The 21,625-nt window shown below is 33.6% G+C and overlaps 1 protein-coding gene across 5 annotated transcripts in view; it reads left to right on the forward strand.

The window, feature by feature from the left end:
* LOC110100111 (protein bicaudal C homolog 1-A) overlaps nt 1-20,675 on the forward strand; it is a 31,414-nt gene extending 10,739 nt beyond the window's left edge. For 2 of the 5 annotated variants that reach the window (XR_003701432.1, XM_020827515.2), the window contains one exon: nt 16,955-20,134. The gene's annotated coding sequence lies outside the window, so the exon portion shown is untranslated. The other 3 variants (XR_003701431.1, XR_003701433.1, XM_020827514.2) reach the window with 3 other exon arrangements.
* Nucleotides 20,676-21,625: the final 950 nt, after the last annotated feature.

Here is a 21,625-nt window from a genome sequence, read left to right on the forward strand (position 1 = left end):
TCCAATGACGAAAGCTTCTCTCCCACTTCCTCCTTCAATTGGCTCATCTCTCCCTCCAAAACTTCTACCTTCTTTGATGTCATGCCGTCTAGGATCGAGAGCTCTGATACCAACTTGATACGCCCTAGGGTTCCCAAGTTTGGGTTTGCCCTAATGCTCCTTCAAAGAAAAGATTTCTCCTCCAAATCAAGGAAAAAATCAACACAAGAGGGATGAGATGAAGAACCAAAACCTTTGCATTCAAAATCCAATGGAAAACAAGATACAATTTGTCCACTTCGAGAAGGACAAGGTCTCCCACCACAAACCCTAGAAAAACAAGAGAAAGAAACTAAGGAGGCTAAGAGAAAACTCAAATCTTGCATAACCCTAGAAATCGCCAAACCGGTCCAGAAATGGACCGGTTCCGCTCAAGCCGACCCCCCCGCTCCGCTCCGCATCAAGTCCCGCGCCCGCGTCGCCTTCGGCGGATCGAGCCGCGCGGTCTCCTTCCCGGCCGATGCTGCGTGCTCCGGGGTCGCCGGCACTTCCTCTGCCGGCCGGCGGCGGCCCACACGCCTCCTCCTCTGCCGGTCGGCGGCGGTCCGCATCAGATTACAATATTGTATTGGTAATGAGTTTTGTAATTCATTGGCTTTGTCTTGCTTTTAGAGGTCACTAAATGAATTATGCTAGGATATGATGTTATTAGGGCAGAAAGTCTTGTAGGATTTAGGACCTTATTGTATGTTATTAGCGGCGGTCCGCATCAGATTACAATATTGTATTGGTAATGAGTTTTCTAATTCATTGGCTTTGTCTTGCTTTTAGAGGTCACTAAATGAATTATGCTAGGATATGATGTTATTAGGGCAGAAAGTCTTGTAGGATTTAGGACCTTATTGTATGTTATTAGTTGAAGTTCACCTACTATAATTTGGAAACTGATGTAAGCTTATGAGGATTTGCCAGATTTTTTTTTTAGTTTTTTCTGGCTTGGAGATCATCCCAAAGGTATGAAATTGATCTTACCCTTTTTTGAGGCTTTTACCTTAATCCTGCCAGAGCGAGAATTTTTGTGGCGGGGCCCAACACAACAACATATGAGCTAATGTGGAGATGAAACTATCTTAAGTTGGCCAGGTTGTTGTATGACATTAGCCATGAGTAAAAGTTCAACAAGGGATTGTAAAATAAAGTCACATTGCCAATTCGCATGAGTTGATTGATTAGACCCTTTCAAGGTTGGCATATGACCCTTCCTAGCGGTAAAAGTCTAGCGGGGGTAGCAGAAAACTATGGAAATTAGTTTTAATAAAAGATGGTTCATCGTTGATAAATAAACTTCTTTACAAGTTTATAGGATAAGGGGTTGCATTTACTGAATAATACGCATGGAGGTTTTTTGTTTTCCACGTTTGAGGAAGAATCATGCCTATTGAATTTTGTTTAATATATATTGTTCAAATCTGATGATGGTGATAATACTAACATTGAAGCTTCTCATAAACAAGAGAGCTTGTTATTGAGTGAACTTTCTCCTACTACGTCCAAGTTGTGAAGGATCAAGTCTTTGACAAGTTAGGTGAATATTAAAACCTTGTTCAAGTAGACATGTTGTCTTTGATAAGCCATTTTGGGCATGACAACATTTTGAATCTTTTGTACGAATCTATATTTTGTCATATTACTATTATTGTTGGAAGCATTGAAGTCCTTGAACCTTCAGCTGAGTATCCTGGTGTCAATTGGGATAATGGCTTCAGTGTTGAAGCATAAGTTGAAAGTTATTTCATTAGTTCGACATGTTTTTGTGCAATAGAGCAAAAGTACCTGATTTAGCTCCTTGATCCATTGCTCTATACCCACTTCAAAGCATTTTTTTGAGCCCTCTTAAGATAACATGATTGGTGACTTTAGTTTGTTTGTTTATTTGATGGTGCGTTGCTACTGTGTGTAACAATTTAATGCATTATTCTTGTCAAAATGTAATAAGGACAACCCTTACAAACTTTGTATTGTTATCTATCAAAATGTTAATCTAAAGGCTAGACTGAGAGACAATATCTTACAGGGCAGCTCAACCTTGATCCTCCTGGTGAAGTGGTGGATCATGTGTTTTTTTTTTAAATTTTGTGTTAGTTAGATATGATAGGGAAACGACCAATGAGGTTGATTACTTATTGAGCAAATGGCTAGAGGCTTTGGATGGAGAAGAGTTTTAATAGTGGGACATGAGTCATATTTAAATGGATCTAATAATTTTTGCATTTCTAGTTGATTGAATTTAAAAATCTTACACAGATACTTGCTGCACCTCTTGGATAAGACTTCCTGAAGGTCGTAGGTTTCCTTGGATGGAGACAAGCACTATATTTAGAGTATGGAGAAGGCCTTCCCAAACATTTCAGCATCAATTAATGTAAAGTTTGCTGACCTTCTGCAGAGTACAACAATGATGATTGGATCATCAGGTATAGTGCGATTTTAAAGGAAATAATTAGATTATCCACAATGGTTCTTGACTAGCATTAAGTGTTCTTATTTCTTTGGGGCCTTGGATGCTAGTGTAGTGGATGTGTTTGATTAGTTTCCTTCTGTATAGTTGCTAGTGGGCAAAGCAGCAATTTTGAAGGTTGGAGTAGCTTTAGCTCTCTCGGGATTTAATTATTTGAAAGATGTTGAACTTGACATCAAGTGCTTCATTAAGTCCATATAATAAATTAGTTTTTTTTTTTTTTTATTTCGATCAACAGCCTTGTCTTTAACTTTATGATTTCACAAGCTTAGGGTCCATATGAATGGTAAGGGTGTCAATTTTGGTTTAAGGGTTGGATTTGGTTGGTTCCTAATCGAAAATAACCAAGCACAAATACAATCAATTTGAACTTGACTGGACCAAACACAAGACCGACAAGACATAATACAAACTCATTTAAGTTGTGTTGGGTTAGTGTCAACTTGATGCAAATTGAACACGATTATCTGAAATGAGTATGAGAAATTGAAAAAATTATAAAAATTTAAAATTCTATATGAGCTTTTCATTAAAAAAATAATCAAATCTTCTAAATCATTTTTTTTTTTGAGTTGACTTGAATCTAACAAATTTTTTTGGAGCTAATTAAGCCAGCTAATTAGGCCATGTTGTGTACCATAAGATATCATTCTTCGTTATTAATGAGAATCTTGTTGATGTACCACATATATTGTTGGAATTAATTCTCTTCGTTAACTAAAAGATAAAGCTTAGAGCTTGAGGGGAGGTACCCTATTGTATATACAAGGTTTCATTGGTTGTGGGCTTGGACAATAAGGGAGGAGAAGCCATTTAAAACGAATTGTTTGAAAGCAAACTAACATCAGTCAATCCGTTGAAATCTAGCTTGACAAGTCCTCCCGCATGTAGCAGGATAGAATTTGCTGCTTGCCCAATTCGGTGTTATGTTTCTTTGATGTTGTGAAGAGAAATGTCTTAGATTTCCTCGATTTTATTCAAGTTGGATTCTAGTCCTTGATAAGCGACCATAAAACCTAGGATTTTTTTGGATACCCCAAAATGACACTTGGGGGAGTTAGTTGTATTTGGTAGAGATGGGGTAGCAGCAAAATTTTTTTTTAGGTCTTGTAGATGTTAGGATCGATGGACAAATTTAGCCAACATGTCTTTTGGACAAGGCTTGTTAAGATTATTATTGTCTTTACACATTCTCTATTTTTCAATAGCTTTCTTTATTATGATGATGTGGGGTGATGGAATTCCCTGATAAATTATACCTATAAGAGCTTCTCGACTTCTTGCTCGGTAGCTTGGACATGATCTTGAGCAAAGTAGTGCTTCTTCGCGCAATTGATTTGAAGGTTGGATTTAGATTTAGGGAGTTGAATCAATCACATACACATCTTGGGGGATCCATAAAGTGCATCTTAAATGAGATAGGAGATCCAAGTCGGTGAATTGGTTTCCTTTCTTTATTAGATTTAATTGAGAATTTAACTTTTAAAAGGACTCATGGAGAAAAAAGGATTCATGTAGCTGATCCCACATAGTGGGACAAAGACTTGATGTTGTTGTTGTTGTTTAAATTGATAATAAATTTCTTTTGTTGAAAATTACTAAGATAAGAGTTTTTATATCAAGAAAATATTTTTTAGATCTACTCAAAACTCTTTTTACAACATATGATTTTTGCAAAATATAAAAAATTTCAAACCTTTTAACATTCTTTTTCAAGTGTTACATCCCATGCTGACATAGTTTATAATATTTTTTCATATCATCATAGAACATTGAAATAGATAAAAATGCTGTAAAAATTATTATAGTGGGTATGAGTTTCCAAAACTAGACCTTCGCTCAGACCTTTTATATGATCTCATACTTTCTCTCTATAAAAACTCTCTCTAGGGTTATCAGTGGGGACTATGAGTTTCAAATAATTTTCCTTTAATAATTTTGTTTAGGGTTCAATATAAGCTTTTATATTAAGTAAGTTATACATCAGACCAAATTATATAGCTGCTTGAGTCAAGACATAAATCTGTTTTTGTTGATCATACAATACGATCAATTCAGTTTAAATCATATTGGCTTCTTTATGAGTTATATTTTAATTGGATTTATTTTAGGTAGTTATGAATTATGTCTTAATTGGATTTATTTTAGGTAATTGATTGTATAGGAAGATACATAGTATACGATACGATTAGTTTAAATTTTAAATAATTATGATTATCTCTATCAATTTGATTGAGATAATAATATTGATCATGCTAATTATATAGTATGATTCACATCATATAGTACGATTGCTTCAAATTTTGAATTATCTTAATTGATGCAAATATATTTCATTGAAATTATATCAAAGTAAAATTGATATTACAATGTGCTGTATATTATATGGTTTAATATTAAGGTAAAATTTTATTAATTAGCTAATTTTCTAATTAAAAAAAACTTAGCTATAATTTGAAATCGAGCTTGATCATGCAATATGATCTTAGATCGTACGGTGCCCCCATGTTTGTACAATATGACCTGAGATCGTATAGTGCGGCCCATATTTGTACAACATGACCTGAGATCATACAACATACCCCAAGATTGTATGGCATGACCCAATATTATATAGTACTATTCGAGATCATACAATACGGTCAAAATTTTGAGGATTTTAAGTTTATGGTAATTGTATAGTGCATTTGATGATCATACAACATGATCGGTTATGATTAATTTTTAATATTTTATTTATATTTTATTGATGCTCAACTGTCCCATGCGTGTTGGTTATCTTGACAATATCAATACTTGAAAAATACGAGAATACAAGATTTAATAAATTAAAAAAAAGTATTCTTAGTATCTTGAAGCATTGATCTTGAAATCTCATTGGTTAGCACGAATTTTGAGAACTTCAGGCTTTCTTTGAGTTGTTATATGCTTCCGAGTCTCCTTATTACATGATTTACTCGTTTAGCTTGCATCTAAAATGTTAGTTTGTACTTTTACAAAATTTATTTAAACATTATGAGCTCATATCATATTATCTTTATGATCAACAAAACGTTTAATACAAAACGTTTAATACCAGGTTAAGCTTATGGGGTTAAAGGTCCATGTAGGTCTGTTACTTCTTAGAAATCGGAAGTGATTCAACTAGAATAATTTATTGAAGGTTCTCAAAAGAGGTATGGATTGAGAGGTGTTCTACAATAATGCTTCTTTGCGGAGAATCATCATTATGGAGGTAAAAGTTATTAATAGCAAGAGTTATTAATGTTCATGGTTGTGCTTGCTGGAGAAAATGTGAGGGAATTTTGTTGGTTCCTTAACTACACTTTTTTGTTGAAGTGGTAAATTTTATCGTGAGATTGATTATAGAGGTATTTTAATAGTAACATTGTATGATGATTTAGATTTGACCACTGTGAATTGCACTTAGCAAGTTATTTGCTGGAGAAATTCACCATTAATAATCAAATGAGTGGTGGTGATTTTGACCCATACAAAATGATTATCAAAATTGTATAGGATATTAATTTATGGTTGCAATTTTTTAAGAAAGACCAATATTAAGTATAGTTGAGTAGAAAAGGATGTTGACATAACTTCTATTATTGATTAAGATCCTCTTTATATTAAGATCCCCTTGTTCGAGTAGACATGTGGTGATCTTGAGGTGAGGTTGTAGCATGTGAGACTTCAGTGGTAAAAAAAATGGTAGGGTTTTAAACATTCCTTTTTAGGTCTTCAAGAGTAATGAGGACAACTTTGAGGGGATGGAACCTCCAATAATAGTTTCTATCGTGCCCACAATCTATGTCTTGCCCTATTATGCTTGTGGGTTTTGCCTTTTAGGCATTTCAAACTACGAATAGGTGTTTTAATTTTTAAAGAATAGACTGAGCAGCCCTGGTGAAGAGCTTTTTAATTATTTCTTAAGTTGGTTGATACTTATGATGTGTCCAACCTAAGCCATGGAAGTTGAAATATTGGTTAGTATTGCCGATGCTCGGCTTAAGGGTTTTGACCATTTGACGTAATCATTTATAATGACTTGTATGACATTAGAATAGGGCTTTTTTAATGGTGTGTACTCTAGCTTAGTATGAAACTTATTCTATGTTTGCTGTTGTTGAGCGTTCCTTAGTGGAGGATGATTTGCAAGATGCTTATTCCTTGAACATTGTGATGAAGTAGTAGTCTTTTAGATACTTTATTTTGATAGATGTTGGATGGGTGTGAAGAATCTTAAGCAATTTTTCTTTTAATAATTAACTGATAAATTCAAAGATTAGTGCATGAGGATGCTATTGTTATGCGGGAAAAAGTGACTAGTGATATTAAGAATATTGCAAAAGATGTGCTTGGAGTATCAAAGGTAAAAGCTCCTAATAATAATAATAGTTGGTGGTGGAATCCAAATGTGCAAGAAAAAGATTAATAATGAGAAGATTTGTTAAAAAAATTGATTTATTTTTAAAAATTCTGATAATTGGAAAAAATATAAAGAGGCTCATATTGAATCTAAGAAAGCAATATGCAATGCAAAGACCTTAAGATTTTAGTGATTTATATACTAGATTCGATACTAAGGAGAGATAAAGATATATGTATAAGTTAGCCAAACAAAGAGATAAGAGTAGTAAGGATTTAGTTCAAGTGAAGTGTATTAAGGATGAAGATCAAAAATCAACAAAGGTGGATGTGATATTTTTCTAAACTTTTTAATGAAGATTGTGAAAATAAGATTGACTTTAGTGACCTTAGCACCCTAAATGAAAATAAAGATTTCTGTTTTTATCTAACGAATTCTATAAGATGGTAGTGAGGCCTGCAATGCTTTATGGTGCCGAATGTTGACCATTAAAAGAGAAGTATAATTCTAAGTTAAGTGTGGCAGAGATGAGGTTGCTCTGGTGGATGAGTGGCTTTACCCTTAGAGATAGGATACAAAATGAGCATATACGTGAAAAGGTTGGAGTAGCCCCAGTAGAAGATAAGATTAGAGAGAACCGCCTTAGATGGTTTGGTCACATAAAACGACGGCCTTCCGATGACCCGGTGAGGAGAGTAGAGGTATTAGATTTGACTTATATTAAGAAAGGTGGAGGCAGACCTAAAAAGACTTGGTTAGAAAATATTAGTAATGACCTTTCTTTATTAGATTTAAACGAAAATTTGACTTTTAATAAGACACAATGGAGAAAAAGGATTCATGTAGCCGACCCCACATAGTGGGATAAAAGCTTGATGTTTGTTGTTGTTGTAGTCAATTCAATAAATATATTAATTGGGATATTCAAAAGGGAGTAAAGCCATGTTCAGGCTTTGCCCTTGAGTATAATTGAGAAGATTTTATAGATGATTGTGTTTTGTGATAGTTTATATGCTCATAAGGATATGTAGGAACTTCATAAGTGTACATTGTGGGCATCTTGACCCTCGAGAGATTGAGTTTCCTAATTTGAAAGCTGAGAATGATGAAGCCACACAAAGGTGTACTGGGGATTTGTGGCTTACCCATTGGTGGAACTTTTCACGTATGAGCTTCCCTAATTTTCTTGCATAATGTTATGCAGAAATAATTTGTTTTTAAATAAAGGATTATTCTTCCCTTCCCTAATGTTAGTAACATTGAAGATGGTTTGGTTAGTTGGAGGTGGGAGTGTTGAACTTGCGGTGCCCCATAAGTGGTTGCCTTGTGGTTGCAGTGGAGGAGGTGGTGAATAATGTTAAGAGGCTACCGTTTAGGTATTCTCAACATGATTCTTCTCAACATGCCTTGGGTTGAGTAGGTGATGGTTGCTGAGAGTTAGAGAGTTGACTTGTGGTAATCGTGCTTGATGAGATTCTTGAAGCAGGCATAAGTTCTCCATTTGCACCTCCATCTGCTGCATGCGATCTATAGAAGAGATATAATTGTCTTCTTATGCTCTACTCCTTTGCATGAGCAGAGAAGAAAGTGTAGTTGTATGGCTTTGCAATAATTGATTTATCGGATAATTTCTTAGCTTAGGTGGAGGAGAGTGAGATTCCCTCTGCATTACATATGCTGCATTGGTCTTTGAGATGATTGCAACATTAAACGTGCAATGTTGAATTCCCCAGTTTATAACAATCACAAATTTGCAATCAATTTGTAGGAGCGGGAAAGATTCCCATGAGCATCGCCACATTGTTACTTACTGAAAATGATTTCAGATTTTATTAGAGATATTAGGGTATGCTGTTCACAACAATTACTTGCTTTCTGCTCACATACAAAGGCTAATAAAATGTGAGTATGCATTGAGGACTGTTTCTCTTGGAATATATTTCTATGGTTAAGTTAATATATGGGATTGAAAGCCTAGGGAAGAATGGCCCAAGTTATTCTTTCATTAGAAATTGAAGAAAAAATTGAAATATTCTCCAAATTTTAAGTTAACTTTTTCCTTACAAAAAGGTGGGAGTATTTATATATATGTTGTAGGGTAATTTAGAATATTTGGCAAGATGAATGGTGGATGGGAGTTTACGTTGGATAGAAATAGCATTTAGCTTAGGGATATTTTGATATTCTTGTTGATCAAAGAATTGGGCGGAGACACATTTCATGATTTTGTCTAGTTTTAGATTGTTTTATCCTCTCAGAATGATGTAACAGATAAAGCCTTTAGGTTTTTGATACTAGTCAGAGATTTGAACCTGGCTGTTTGATGATTTTTAAGATGTGTTGAACATTATATTTGTTGGATTTGATTGAAGGGTCGATACACATTTTGAGGTGATTTGGTTGTTTTGTTACTTTGTTCTGTCTCGTTGCATGAAAATTGTTGAGGTACAAGTTTCATCTCCATAGTTTCATGGTTAGGATTAATTGATATTTATAATTTGAAAATTACCCAATTAGTCTCCTAACTTTTTCTAAAGAATCAAAATTGTCTCCTACTATATAAAAGTACAAAATTGTCCCTTGATTCTTTAAAGAGGGACTAATTTAATCTTTCCAATGGATCATTTAGGCCCCTATTTAAAAATTCAAACGATTAAAATTAAACTTTTAGATAATCGGGGACCAAATGGGTTATAGGATTAATTGATTCTTTATAATTTGATAAAAGTATCAAATTTGTCCCCTAACCTTTTCTTAAGGACTAAAATTTTCATCCCTCATAATCTAATTTAAAAGAATTATGTATTTTAAATCTTCCAATCATCTACTAGAGCCACTAATTATCATCCATTAAAAAATAATATACATAATAGAATCAATCTTTCATTATCATATTCTCAAAATATGTATATTTCATTTCATCTTTTAAAAAGCATTTATAATAGTCATGAATACATTTTCAAATCATTCTATCTTAATACACTTTCATGATTACAAAATAAATAGAAAATGCAAAAGAATACTTATCACTTGAATCTAATCAAATCTCGTTCCATAGGGTGTTTGCTCTTTCCTGAAATCATGAAAAATCATATAATGAGCAAAAATCTAGTTGGTCATTAGAACCTACCACCGCACTCAATGCACAAAAAGCATAACAGTAGAAATGTAATTATTCAAATTAATTGTAGAGCATGTTTATTATGGATTTATTTGTAGAGGAACACATCAACATGAACAATAATGGTCAACATAGCATCAATTAGTATGAATCCTAATCATGAAAGTGCTTAGTAGTTATTGACTCAGTTTTATCCTAACATATTACGCACGGTGCTACATGAAGACTATCATAGATAGCATGTAAGGTAGTATAACGTATGTCGATATCATAAATCTCATTTTTATATCCAATCATATTATTTGTTATTTGTAGCATATATCAATCTCATGTATCAGGTGTATTACATATCTGCATATGTATCAGTATCATTATGCTCCATGTTCATATATCATCTAGCTCATGTCTCATATAACTTTTCATGTTCATATCATCTCTAGCCGACCCCATGGAGAAAAAGGCTTGATGTAGCCGACCCCACGTAGTGGGATAAAGGCTTGATGTTATTGTTGTTGTTGTTCATATCATCTCTAGTCATTATGTCATGTATGCATATATATATATATATATGCAAGTCATGATATCCACTAATCATATGGTGTTACATTTTTCTATATCTTGTCATGTTATGTCACGTGTTAATGTGTCAGGTGTCTATCTTATTAAGTGTTGTCACTTTTGCCTGTAGACATATATTGTCCACTTTTAACTACTTATCTTGTATCTTATATTGAGATTTCACCACAAACTCATAATTTAAAGAAAACTTCATCGGCTCTCCTCTTGTGCAGAGTATCATGCTCCAACCAACCTATATAGTCTACAACGAGACAACTTTTCTTACATCATACATTGATGTTATATCTTGCAGGAAAATGTATAGCATACCATATGTGTTTTGTATTCAATTTAACATGTTGATCATTTTAACATCATGTTATCAGCATACATGTCCTACTTGTGTACTTGATACAATATGCATGCTATTTTTTGGAGAACTATATCATATTCATGTCATGTCAAGCTTGATGAGATGAATGCATTAATCTTAACATATTTACATGTATTTCTTTATTCTTGCAGGATTAGTTAAAATATTGTACATGTAATTCTTCCCGATGAAAATAGAAGATGACTGCACTGAAATGTGTAGAATAATAACATCTCTCATATACTAAAAGTTATATGGTGAAAGCTCGTTAAATCGAGAGATGATTTATTTTAATCAGATTTATGAGGGATACAAAAAATAAAACTCAAAATAATTGAAAATAGAAATGAGATTCAGGGTACCTTCCACAATCAGAGCAACTTTCATAATTGGGAGGATGCACGAAAAGGACTCTTGGGCAGCTTTCTCTATGTTCTCTCCCCCATCTCTCCTCTCTTCTCTCCTTCTACTTCCCTGCCAAAGAACTAAATATGAAATGGGGGTGTATGACTTTGGATAGTGGATTAGAATATTAAAAAAAAATAAAAACTTAGATCCAACGCCACTGTGCTTCCCCTGGACATCTTGAACTCGAGATGTCAGCACTGCAATGCCCAACTCCGGCACCACTATGCGTGCACAACTAGAATCTTCTACACATAAAGTCCATTGTTGTTGTGCTTGCAAGCACAACGCCATGATGCTCTCACACAAATTTTTATACATGCAGTAAATTTTCTTATGAATTATTAGTTGGTTATTAATGAGTCTTTGATTATACAAGAAAATGGGTCTTTATAATTTACCTGCTTTAAAAAATGTCGTCTTTGACATTTTCTCACTACGAATACTCGCAAACAAAACATAACCACTAATTATTGTTCGCATCAATCGATCTATCAAATCATTTTTCATTCATACTTGCATGCGTATCAATCATTCAATCATAAAAGATGTAATGCAATACATATTTAAAATCAATAAAATTTCTCAAATCATTCAGAACGTTGAACTATGCTAGTGGATCTTTCATATACATCTGATTTTTTGCTGCTGCCCTTGTAACTGCAGACAATATACTCTTGGATAAATAGTTGTCACTATTGTAGGTTGATTTTTACTTATACTTCTTTCACACCACTATTCACAGAACTTTCAATAGACATCTTGGATCCTGCAATCCTATGTTTGTAGGCTTGTCTCTACTGCTCTGCTTGAGACACTAGTCTTCCTCCCAATCCTTTCTGAGCTTATATCCATGTGTTCCACATTTGAAATATTGACCTGTCAACAATTAACATTGACCTGGACGTGTCCTTCCATAATGAATGCATTTTGGGTTGCTATTGACAGATACCATAGATCTTGTCCTGAAATGATTAGACCTGCTCTTCTTCTTACTAGCACTTCCCTTGCTCTTGTTTTTACTTGCTCTCTTCCGAGTCATGTCTTGTTTGAACTGAGGAATTGTGAAGTCATTTTCCACCAATCTTTCTTTTTTACCAACTATAAAAATTTCCTAATTCTTAGAAGCACTAGATGGTGTTTTAACTCATCTCTAAGGCCAGAAATCTTTAGCACACTACTTCTGGTATACTGATTAATTTAGAAGCATACCTGACCAATGTTGCGAACTCCACTTCGTACTACATAAACATTTTATTCTCTTGCTCAAATCTTATGAAAGCCTCCTGTATCTACTGTTGTGCTGCAGAGGCACGAACTAATCTCTGAATGTATTGACGAACTCTTCCCACGTGATATAAGAGTGTCCTCATTTTCTTTATTCTCAACTTGCTTATTATGGGCATCACTCATCAATTGAGCTATCAAACTAATAAATTATATCATGCTATCAGAATTTATTTGAGCGACCGCTGCACTCTGCTCATTCAACACATCCTGATCATGTGGATTCATTGGGCACTTGTGTAGGTCTTTCTCCTAAGAGGTTGCAATATTATCACACATATGCATATCATGAATTCATAGAAATTGTTTCTTAAAACTACTCATTTTTTACCCCTTTTATAATCAATTCCTCAGGCTTTAATTACAATTCTATCCTTCCACTAACCATTACTCTACAACAACATCAAGCCTTTATCCCCACTGTGGGGTTGGCAACATGGATGCTTTTTCTCCATGGTGTCTGTTAAGAGTTAAATTCTCATTCAAATCTAATAAACAAATATCATTTCTAATACTTTCTAACTAAGTCTTTTTAGGTCTACCTCTACCTTTCTTAACATAGGTCATATTTAATACATCTACTCTCCTAACCGGGTCATCGGAAGGCCGACATTTTATGTGACCAAACCATCTAAGGCGACTCTCTCTAATCTTTTCTTCCATTGGAGCTACTCCAACCTTTTCATGTATGTACTCGTTTCACATTCTATCTCTAAGAGTAAAGTACTCATCTACCTGAGCATCCTCATATCTGCAATACTAAACTTTTTATGCTTCTTTTTTAATGATCAATATTTCATGCCATAAAACATTGTAGGTCCTACCACCATCTTATAGAATTTTCCTTAAATTGGAGGTGTACTTTTCTATCACATAGCAAGCCCGATGCATTCCTCCACTAACCATTACTATGCTATTCAAAAATTTTGTTACACTCTATAATCTAATTTGGAAGATTTGCCTATTTTAAATCTTCTAATAATCTGCTAGAGACACTAATTATCATTCATAAAAAAATAATATATGAAGTAGAAGAAATCTTTCATTTTCATATTCTTGAAGTATGTATGTTTGATCTTTCAAAAATCATTCACAATAGTCAAATATAATTTTCAATTCATTCCATATTAATACACTTTTATGACTACAAAATAAACAAAAAAATATAAAATAATAGCTATCAAAAGAATCTAATCAACCTAACTTCACCGGGTCTTTACCTCTTTATGAAATCATGAAAAATCACGTAATGAGCAAATGTTGAGTTGGTCACTTGAACCAACCTCTGCACCCAATGCACGGAAAGTAGAATAATTTGCATGTAATCATTCAAATCAATAGTAGAACATGATTATCATGGATTCATATATATAAGAACACATCAACATAAGCAATAGTGATTAATATGATTAGTGTCAATCAGTATGAATCATAATTATGAAAGTGATCAGTAGTTATTGATTTAGTTTTATCCTAAGATATCTAGAATAATGCTACATTAAGGCTATCATAGAAATCATGTAATGTAATGCAATGCTTGTCGATATTATAATTATCATTTATATATTCTATCATATTATTTGCTATTTATACAATATGTATCAATCTCATGTTTCAAGTGTATAACATTTGTATCAGTATCGGTATCATCATGCATCATATTCATGTATTATATAGCTCATATCTCATATATCTTATGCATGTTCATATTATCTTTAGTCATTATGTATATTCATATTAATGTAAGTTAGGACATCCGGTTAATCGTATAATATTCTTTTGTATCATATCATATCTTATCATGCCATGCAACATGTTAGTGTGTCAAGTGGCTGGCTATATTGTTCCCGTAGACATATCTTGTCTAGTTATAATTTTCTATCTTGTATCTTGTATCATGTAATGGGATTACACTATAAATTTATAACTTTAAGGAAAGTTCATCGCCCAATCCTTCTTGGGTATTTTGCTCCAATGTTTAAAATTGCGTATTCGGGTATTGAGGCGTTTTTCATTCATGAGGCGAGGCGTAAGCCTCAAGGCGTTTTGAGGCGTAAGCCTCAAAATCAAAAGATTGCGTAAACATAAAATGATAAATTTTTTATATACTAATGAGTGAATAATATAAAACATAAAAAAACATAAGATATTAAATGAAATCAAAATATCTCAATAATAAGATAACATGAAATATAGTTCAACTCAAAATTCTATCTTTCCCAAATCCTAGTATTCTTTTCATTAACATATAGTTCCAATTTCCAAAAATAATTAGCAATGATATATCACATAAGAACTCATAAGTCATCGGCACTGTCATCACTAAGGGATTCTTCATTTGAATCATCATTATGATGAACTGCTCTCTCCCCTTCATCCTCTCCTATAGAGTCCAATGTCGGGCATTTACTTCAAGATTTACGTAAGTTTTAATATATATAGCGTGAGGCGTAAGCCTCAGTCCAATGAGGCGAGGCGGGCCTCAACAAAGTTGAGGCGCAAGCCTCATAAAAAAAACTTGAGGCGTAAGCATCGAGGCGTTTTTTACTGGAATTGCGCAAAGGCGGGCCTCAAGGCGAGCCTCATTTTGCGCAATTTTAAACCATGATCACATCTACCATATACTGAAAGTTATGCAGCGAAAGTTCATTAAATCGAGAGAGAATGCATTTTGACCAGATTTAGGAGGGAGGGAAAAATAAAAATCGAAATCATCAGAAACATCAATAAGATTTAGGGTACTTACTATGATCAAAGTAACTGCAAGTGAAGGACATAAGGAAATGGCTCTTGGGCTACTTTGTCTCTCCTTTCTCTCCTCTCTTCTTGCACTTCTCTCCTCTCTCTCCTATCCTCTTGCACTTCTCTCTCTTCTCTCTTTCTCCTTCTCGGCTAAAGAACAAAATGGGGGATGGGGTAGGTATGACTTAGGGTAATGGATTAGGTTATTTAAAAAAAAATAAAATAAAAAGCACATACCCAACGCCACAGCGCTCTAGACTGTAGCGCCACAATGCCCAGTCCAACACTGTTGCACATGCAGAAGCAGAATCATCTACATAGAGAGGCCAACATCGTTGTGATTGCAAGCACAGTGTCACGATGCTCCCATACAGATTTTCATGTATGCATGAAAATTTTTTATGGATCATTAATAGGTTATTAATGGGTCTTTTGATTATAAAAAAGTTGAATGTTGTCAAAAATAATAAAAATACCAATTTGATCTTTTGACTCTTTAGATGACCAAATTAGTCTTTCCAATCGATCATTTTGGTCCCAATTTAAAAATTATAGGGACTAAAATGAAACTTTTAAATAATTAGGAACCATTTTAGTCCTTTATAAAAAGTCAGAGGATCGTTATGATCCTTATCTCTTTATAATTTTATAAAAATTTATTAATACTCATGATCCCCACTATTTAAAACATCATGTTGATGAATCTTATGCTTTTTATATTAAATATCATTAAAATTACAAATAATATAGTTACGGGAATGATTACATGTCCTCTTATCATTCGTATGACATTCAAAATTACTGTGATAGGCTTTTTCAGTTATCCCATTTGATTTTCGCATTTTTACATATATTCCAAATCAGGACTTCGGAGAATAAACACAACTTTCAATTACTAACTTGTTTGCATTTCAGAATGGAGGCACCAATTTTGAGATAATTTTAAATGCGAGACGTGTCAATGCTCGAACTTGTGCATGAGATCATGCCAGAACCTTATGGTTAGAGTGATGACTACGACATGCTCATTTGTTGGTATCATTCAACTATGTCTTGCGCTAGAGATATAGGCTGAGCTTGAGTCTAAGTAAGGCAACCTCCTTGATGATATTTTATAGTTTTCCCAAGAAACGTATTTCAGATTGATAAAGTTGAAAATTTATTCATAGATATTTTGTTCATTTACTTGTATTTTTATGCCAGTTTCTTGCTATTTATAGATATTTAGTTCATTTACTTGTATTTTATGTCAGGTTCTAGCTATCTACATCCTTGGGGGGGCATTTATCAGTTATTTGCATCACCTTTCCAATCGAATTTGGGAGCCCTGTTGCATTATTTTCTTACCTTTTTTATGAAAACAATTGGTTAAGCACCTCATCACCAAGCTTGCAACTTTATCATCTGTATTGTGAGAGAGGGAGGGAGGAGGGAGGGCAAACTTCTGTCTGCACATTCTTTAATGATATTTTTTTTATTTTTCCAAAGAAGCGTAATTCTGATTTAATAAGTTAAATCCTTTTCTCAGAATGTTTTGGTAGAATATCGTATGCAAATGACTGAAAATCTTTCATGTATATTTTGTTCATTTGTATTTTATGTCAGGTTCTAGCTATCTACAACCTTAGGGGGCTTTATCAGTTATTTGCATCACCTTTCCAGCCGAATTTGGAAGCCCTGTTACATTATTTTCTTACCTTCTTGGTGAAAATAATTGGTTATGCACCTCATCACCATGCTTACAACCTCACCATCTGTATTCTATGGTACATTGTGTCAATATTTATTTTTATTGAAAGACTACCTGAAACTTGGCAACTTATAATGCTACAGATCATACATATTTTAATAACTTAAAATTTTTTGAAATTTTTCAAAGGTCTATCACATTATTTAATTACATGCAACAAAAGCAAAGTTTGAAGTTTTGAGTAATGTATAAATAAACTTGTGTGCACCTTTCTTAGTTCCCAGTTTTCATTGTCCTCTACAGGCAATGCAAATTACTGAAGCTTTATGCTTATGGCAGAATCTTTTGATGAAGTATTATATATGCATATAAATTGATTAAAAACTTCATCTACATATGTTCTTTTACTTAAGATGGGTCTAATATTTTAAAAGCCCTCAGAATTTAGTCTCTATCAAATTGGGTTACATTTTCTGTTATAAAATAAAATTAACACCCTTTTACATTTCTCTTCATTTTTTTTATTATTCTGATGTAAAAACACTTCTCTGAACTCCTCAAAACCAGCTTTCTTCAATGATCTATGTCAATTTCCTTTATTTAATCGATGATCTCTAGCGATCTGCTTTACTGAACTAATGTTTCTAAACCAAATGTTGTTGGATGAAAGATTTCTCCTATAGCATACAACTATCATTTCCTTTTTTTGTATTCTTTTACATTGCTGGAGTAAGCAACTTGACCCTACAGAAAAATGACCTAGCACTACAAGTATTGATAGTAAGAATCATAGGATCTCTCTCATTGTATCAACATCTCCTACGCTAGTTTTTCTTCTATAATGTTAGCGGAGTGAGAACTTGTACCTCTATTGAAAATGATCGAATCCTTGAAAAATTATTTTAGGATGACAGTATTTTGTTTATAAAATTAATTTCATTCAAATTTAAGTAAAAAGGTGCATTAGTTAAATTAACAAATTATTTAACCCCTTAGCAAAAATGATCCATCTTTGAAGACCATAAATCAAATTGGGAGGATAATAGTGAATCTCAAAAGTAGTTTTTTTAAGTGAGTTGTGAAGTTTTTTAAATCATGAACCAACGTGAACTGTGGCCCAATCTTTGAGGGACTTCAATATTATTTACCTTTTTAATGACTATTAAAATATGCAGATTTAAATGCAACCTTTCTTGTTTTTAAAAATCTTTTACTGATATTTGAAATGCTTGGCAAATTACGTTAGATATGTATCTTTATCATTCGTAGCCAATATTATTGGGTTGGCCCCAAAAACCAACTTAAAACTAATGAAATTCTATGCTCACCACAGATTCTCTTGATAGATTATTGTATGCATATTATAGAAAGCTCTATCTTCGTATCTCCTTCCTATACTTCTATTGTTATGCTAGCCAGGTTGTAGCTATCCGAGCTTATCTTCACCTTTCACATTTTTTTGCAACAATTATTCAGTTTGAGCTCTATTACATTTTTTTATAGTAAACCTACTGTTTGATCTCTATGTTTACAACTCTGGTGTCATCTGCATGTATAGTACATTTTGCCAGTATTTATCATTATAAGCCATCTTTAATGCAGCTGAAATGCACTTGTAGAATTGCTTCCACGAGAATCATTTTTCTCTTTCTATATTTTCATTTCTTGATGCCATATCTTTGGTATGATTTAGGTAGAGGATTTGTGGAGTTTCTTATTTAGATTCATTGCTGGAATGACTTGAATTGCTTTGAATGAATAAGCCTAATGCAAGCTACGATATTCTACACTTGTAAATGTACCTTTGCTTTTGTTAATGAATACAATATGCAATTTTTCAGGATAAACCTTCACATAATCACTGTATTCTTATAGACTTTAGAGGTTTTAGATTTTCCTTTCTATGATATGTTTTCTTTTTGGTACTAATGAACGGAAGGTTGCAATGAATGGAAATATTAATATATGTTCATGGAGCATACTGGATCACCATTTGGTTCCAATTTGAAAATCTAAATCACTGTATAGTAGGGCTGCAAGCGAACCAAGCGTTCGATGAGCTACTCATTGCTCGGTTCGATTATAACTCGTTTGTGATCGTTTAATTAACTAAACGAACAAACTTGAACAATATTTTAAATACTCGATCCTTAAATAAACAAGCTTGAACACTAGTGTGTTTGACTCATTTATGTTCGCGAACAACATTATTTGAAGCTCATGAACAAGCTATACATTAAGCTCGGTAAAAGCTTGATTTGTGAATAAATTGTTCATGAACAATATTAGATGAATCATAGATTGTTTATTCGTGAACGAGCTCATTTGGTAGCTCGAAACACTAGTTATATATATTCATGAACTTGCTCATTTGTTAACTGAAGAATATTCATTAGATATGTTTATGAATGTGCTTGTATGATAGTTTAAAAAAATTCGTCAAATATGTTCACGAACAAAGCTTGTTAAGGCTTGTTTGTTTAAAGCTCGATAAGCACTAAACGAACCGAACATGAATCAAACTTGAACATCAATTAATTTAAACGAACCAAACATGAACACTAACAATAAAGCTCGAATCAAACATGAACCAAACTTGAACAAGCTGATAGTAAATGAACTCAAACAAGAACACTCATATACTCGGCTCGATTCGATTCATTTGCATCCCTACTGTATAGTTTCTCAAGCTTATTAATTATTCTGCCCAGCCTTTTTAAACATGCTAAGCCATTGTCTTGGAATGTTTTGCTGCCACTGCTATGAACTTAGTGTATTGTTACGTGACCTATAAAAAGGTTCAAGCATCAAGCTACTTAGCATCTATTGAAACAGTAATGGAAAAAAAAAAAGGTTTGTGGAAACCGAAGGGTTCTTTCATCTCATTAAAATATGAAATTTGTACATTAGGGAGCAAGTATAGCACGAAAAGAATGACAGGCCTGGTAGTGTACATTCCTTCACACATCTGAAAGACACTCGCCTCTCCAATGTGGGACTTCCCAGGCTGTTCTCTCTATAAATCATGTGAGAGTTACACAGTTCAGCGAGAATGATGAGATTTGCAATTAATTTGTTGGGCCGGGGTTTGAAGTTAAAAAAAAAAAATTAATGATTAGTAAAACAATTGATTAATTACACATCAAGAATTATATAATCTCAAGCTCTTCTTCTGTAGTACAACTTCATAACATGATCAGTTGGTGGTGAGCTGGGCCCTGGCGCCTCGCTGTCCCTCACGAACCATATATGGTCCCTCACATCTTCCAGCGTGGCGAAGGGCATCAGTTGCTGGTTTCTGCAACTTATCTCTACCTGGCCAATGCAATTTTCAAAAAATCGTCAAAATAAAGTCTCAGGTATGGTTGCAAATTTTACTATTCTGCAGAGCTGATAAAAAATATCATTAATGATTCTTCTTTTTTATTTTATTTGACACATTCTGTGTAATATCAGGTGCAGGAGTAAATTGCAATGTAAGCAATTATATTGTTGAGCGACCAAATCATGAAGTTTTCTTGCTGGTAAAACTTGTAGTTCTTGCAAGCAACAATGGATTGTAGACCCCGCATAAGACGGGTAATAATCTGTATAAACTAATCTGTTTAATTTTCTGACTGAGCTGTTCTTCGATTGACACAATTGGGTCACTTTCGTGGAAGAATTATTACGTCATCCGACCGGACGTAGAGGAACGTCCGGTCGGAGGCCAAATCGCGCCAAAAAACGAGAAATACCGAGCAAATATCGAGCAATACCAAACAATAACGAGGAACACCATCATGTGAAGACCCAATACCGAGTTATACCGAGCGAACACCATCATGTGAAGATCCAATACCGAATTATACTGAGCAATATCGAGTTATACAAAAGTTGTACCGAGTTTTTCTTAGAAAAAATTCGGTACAACTTGGTATTGCTTGGTATAGCTCGGTATAACTCGGTATTGGTCTTCACAGAACGGTATTCCTCGTTATTATCAAATAATACCTAGAAATACCGAGTAAATACCGAGTTTTTTGGCGGGATTTTGCCTCCGACCGGACGTTACTCTACGTTCTTAACACCGGACCTAATAAAAGTTCCACTTTCGTGCCCCTATTTGCAATTTCCTTTCAAGTTGAGGGCTGTGGTATACCAGTGAACCTGAAAATATAAATACAAAATGTACTCCTAATTTGTAGCATTTCAGTTACGTGAACTGTTAATACATGTAAAATTAAATAATTTCTGCAACATGAATCAATTCAAATAGCAAAATTTAAAATTTTGTTGTTCTGAATTGTAAACTGAAATCAATTTGAACGTTTTGGTTTGGTTCATATTAATCCTTTAATGCCCAATTTCAGAATCCATTTGAAGCTAAATTTTGCTGTGACCAACGTTGTTTTTCACTTGATTTGTAAACTGATATTGCCAAGCATCTTAATACACAACTATATAGAACAATATTCATCTTCATCTGGCATTTTATGTAAATTTAGATTTTTTTTTTTGCTATTTTATAAAGTTATTATAAAAAATATTTAAAATTAATGATCTGAAAGAAAAAATTAAATTTATTATTAAGTGAATAAGATATA

The sequence above is a fragment of the Dendrobium catenatum genome, unplaced genomic scaffold (assembly GCF_001605985.2).
Source record: "Dendrobium catenatum unplaced genomic scaffold, ASM160598v2 fragScaff_scaffold_822, whole genome shotgun sequence".
NCBI lineage: Eukaryota > Viridiplantae > Streptophyta > Magnoliopsida > Asparagales > Orchidaceae > Dendrobium > Dendrobium catenatum.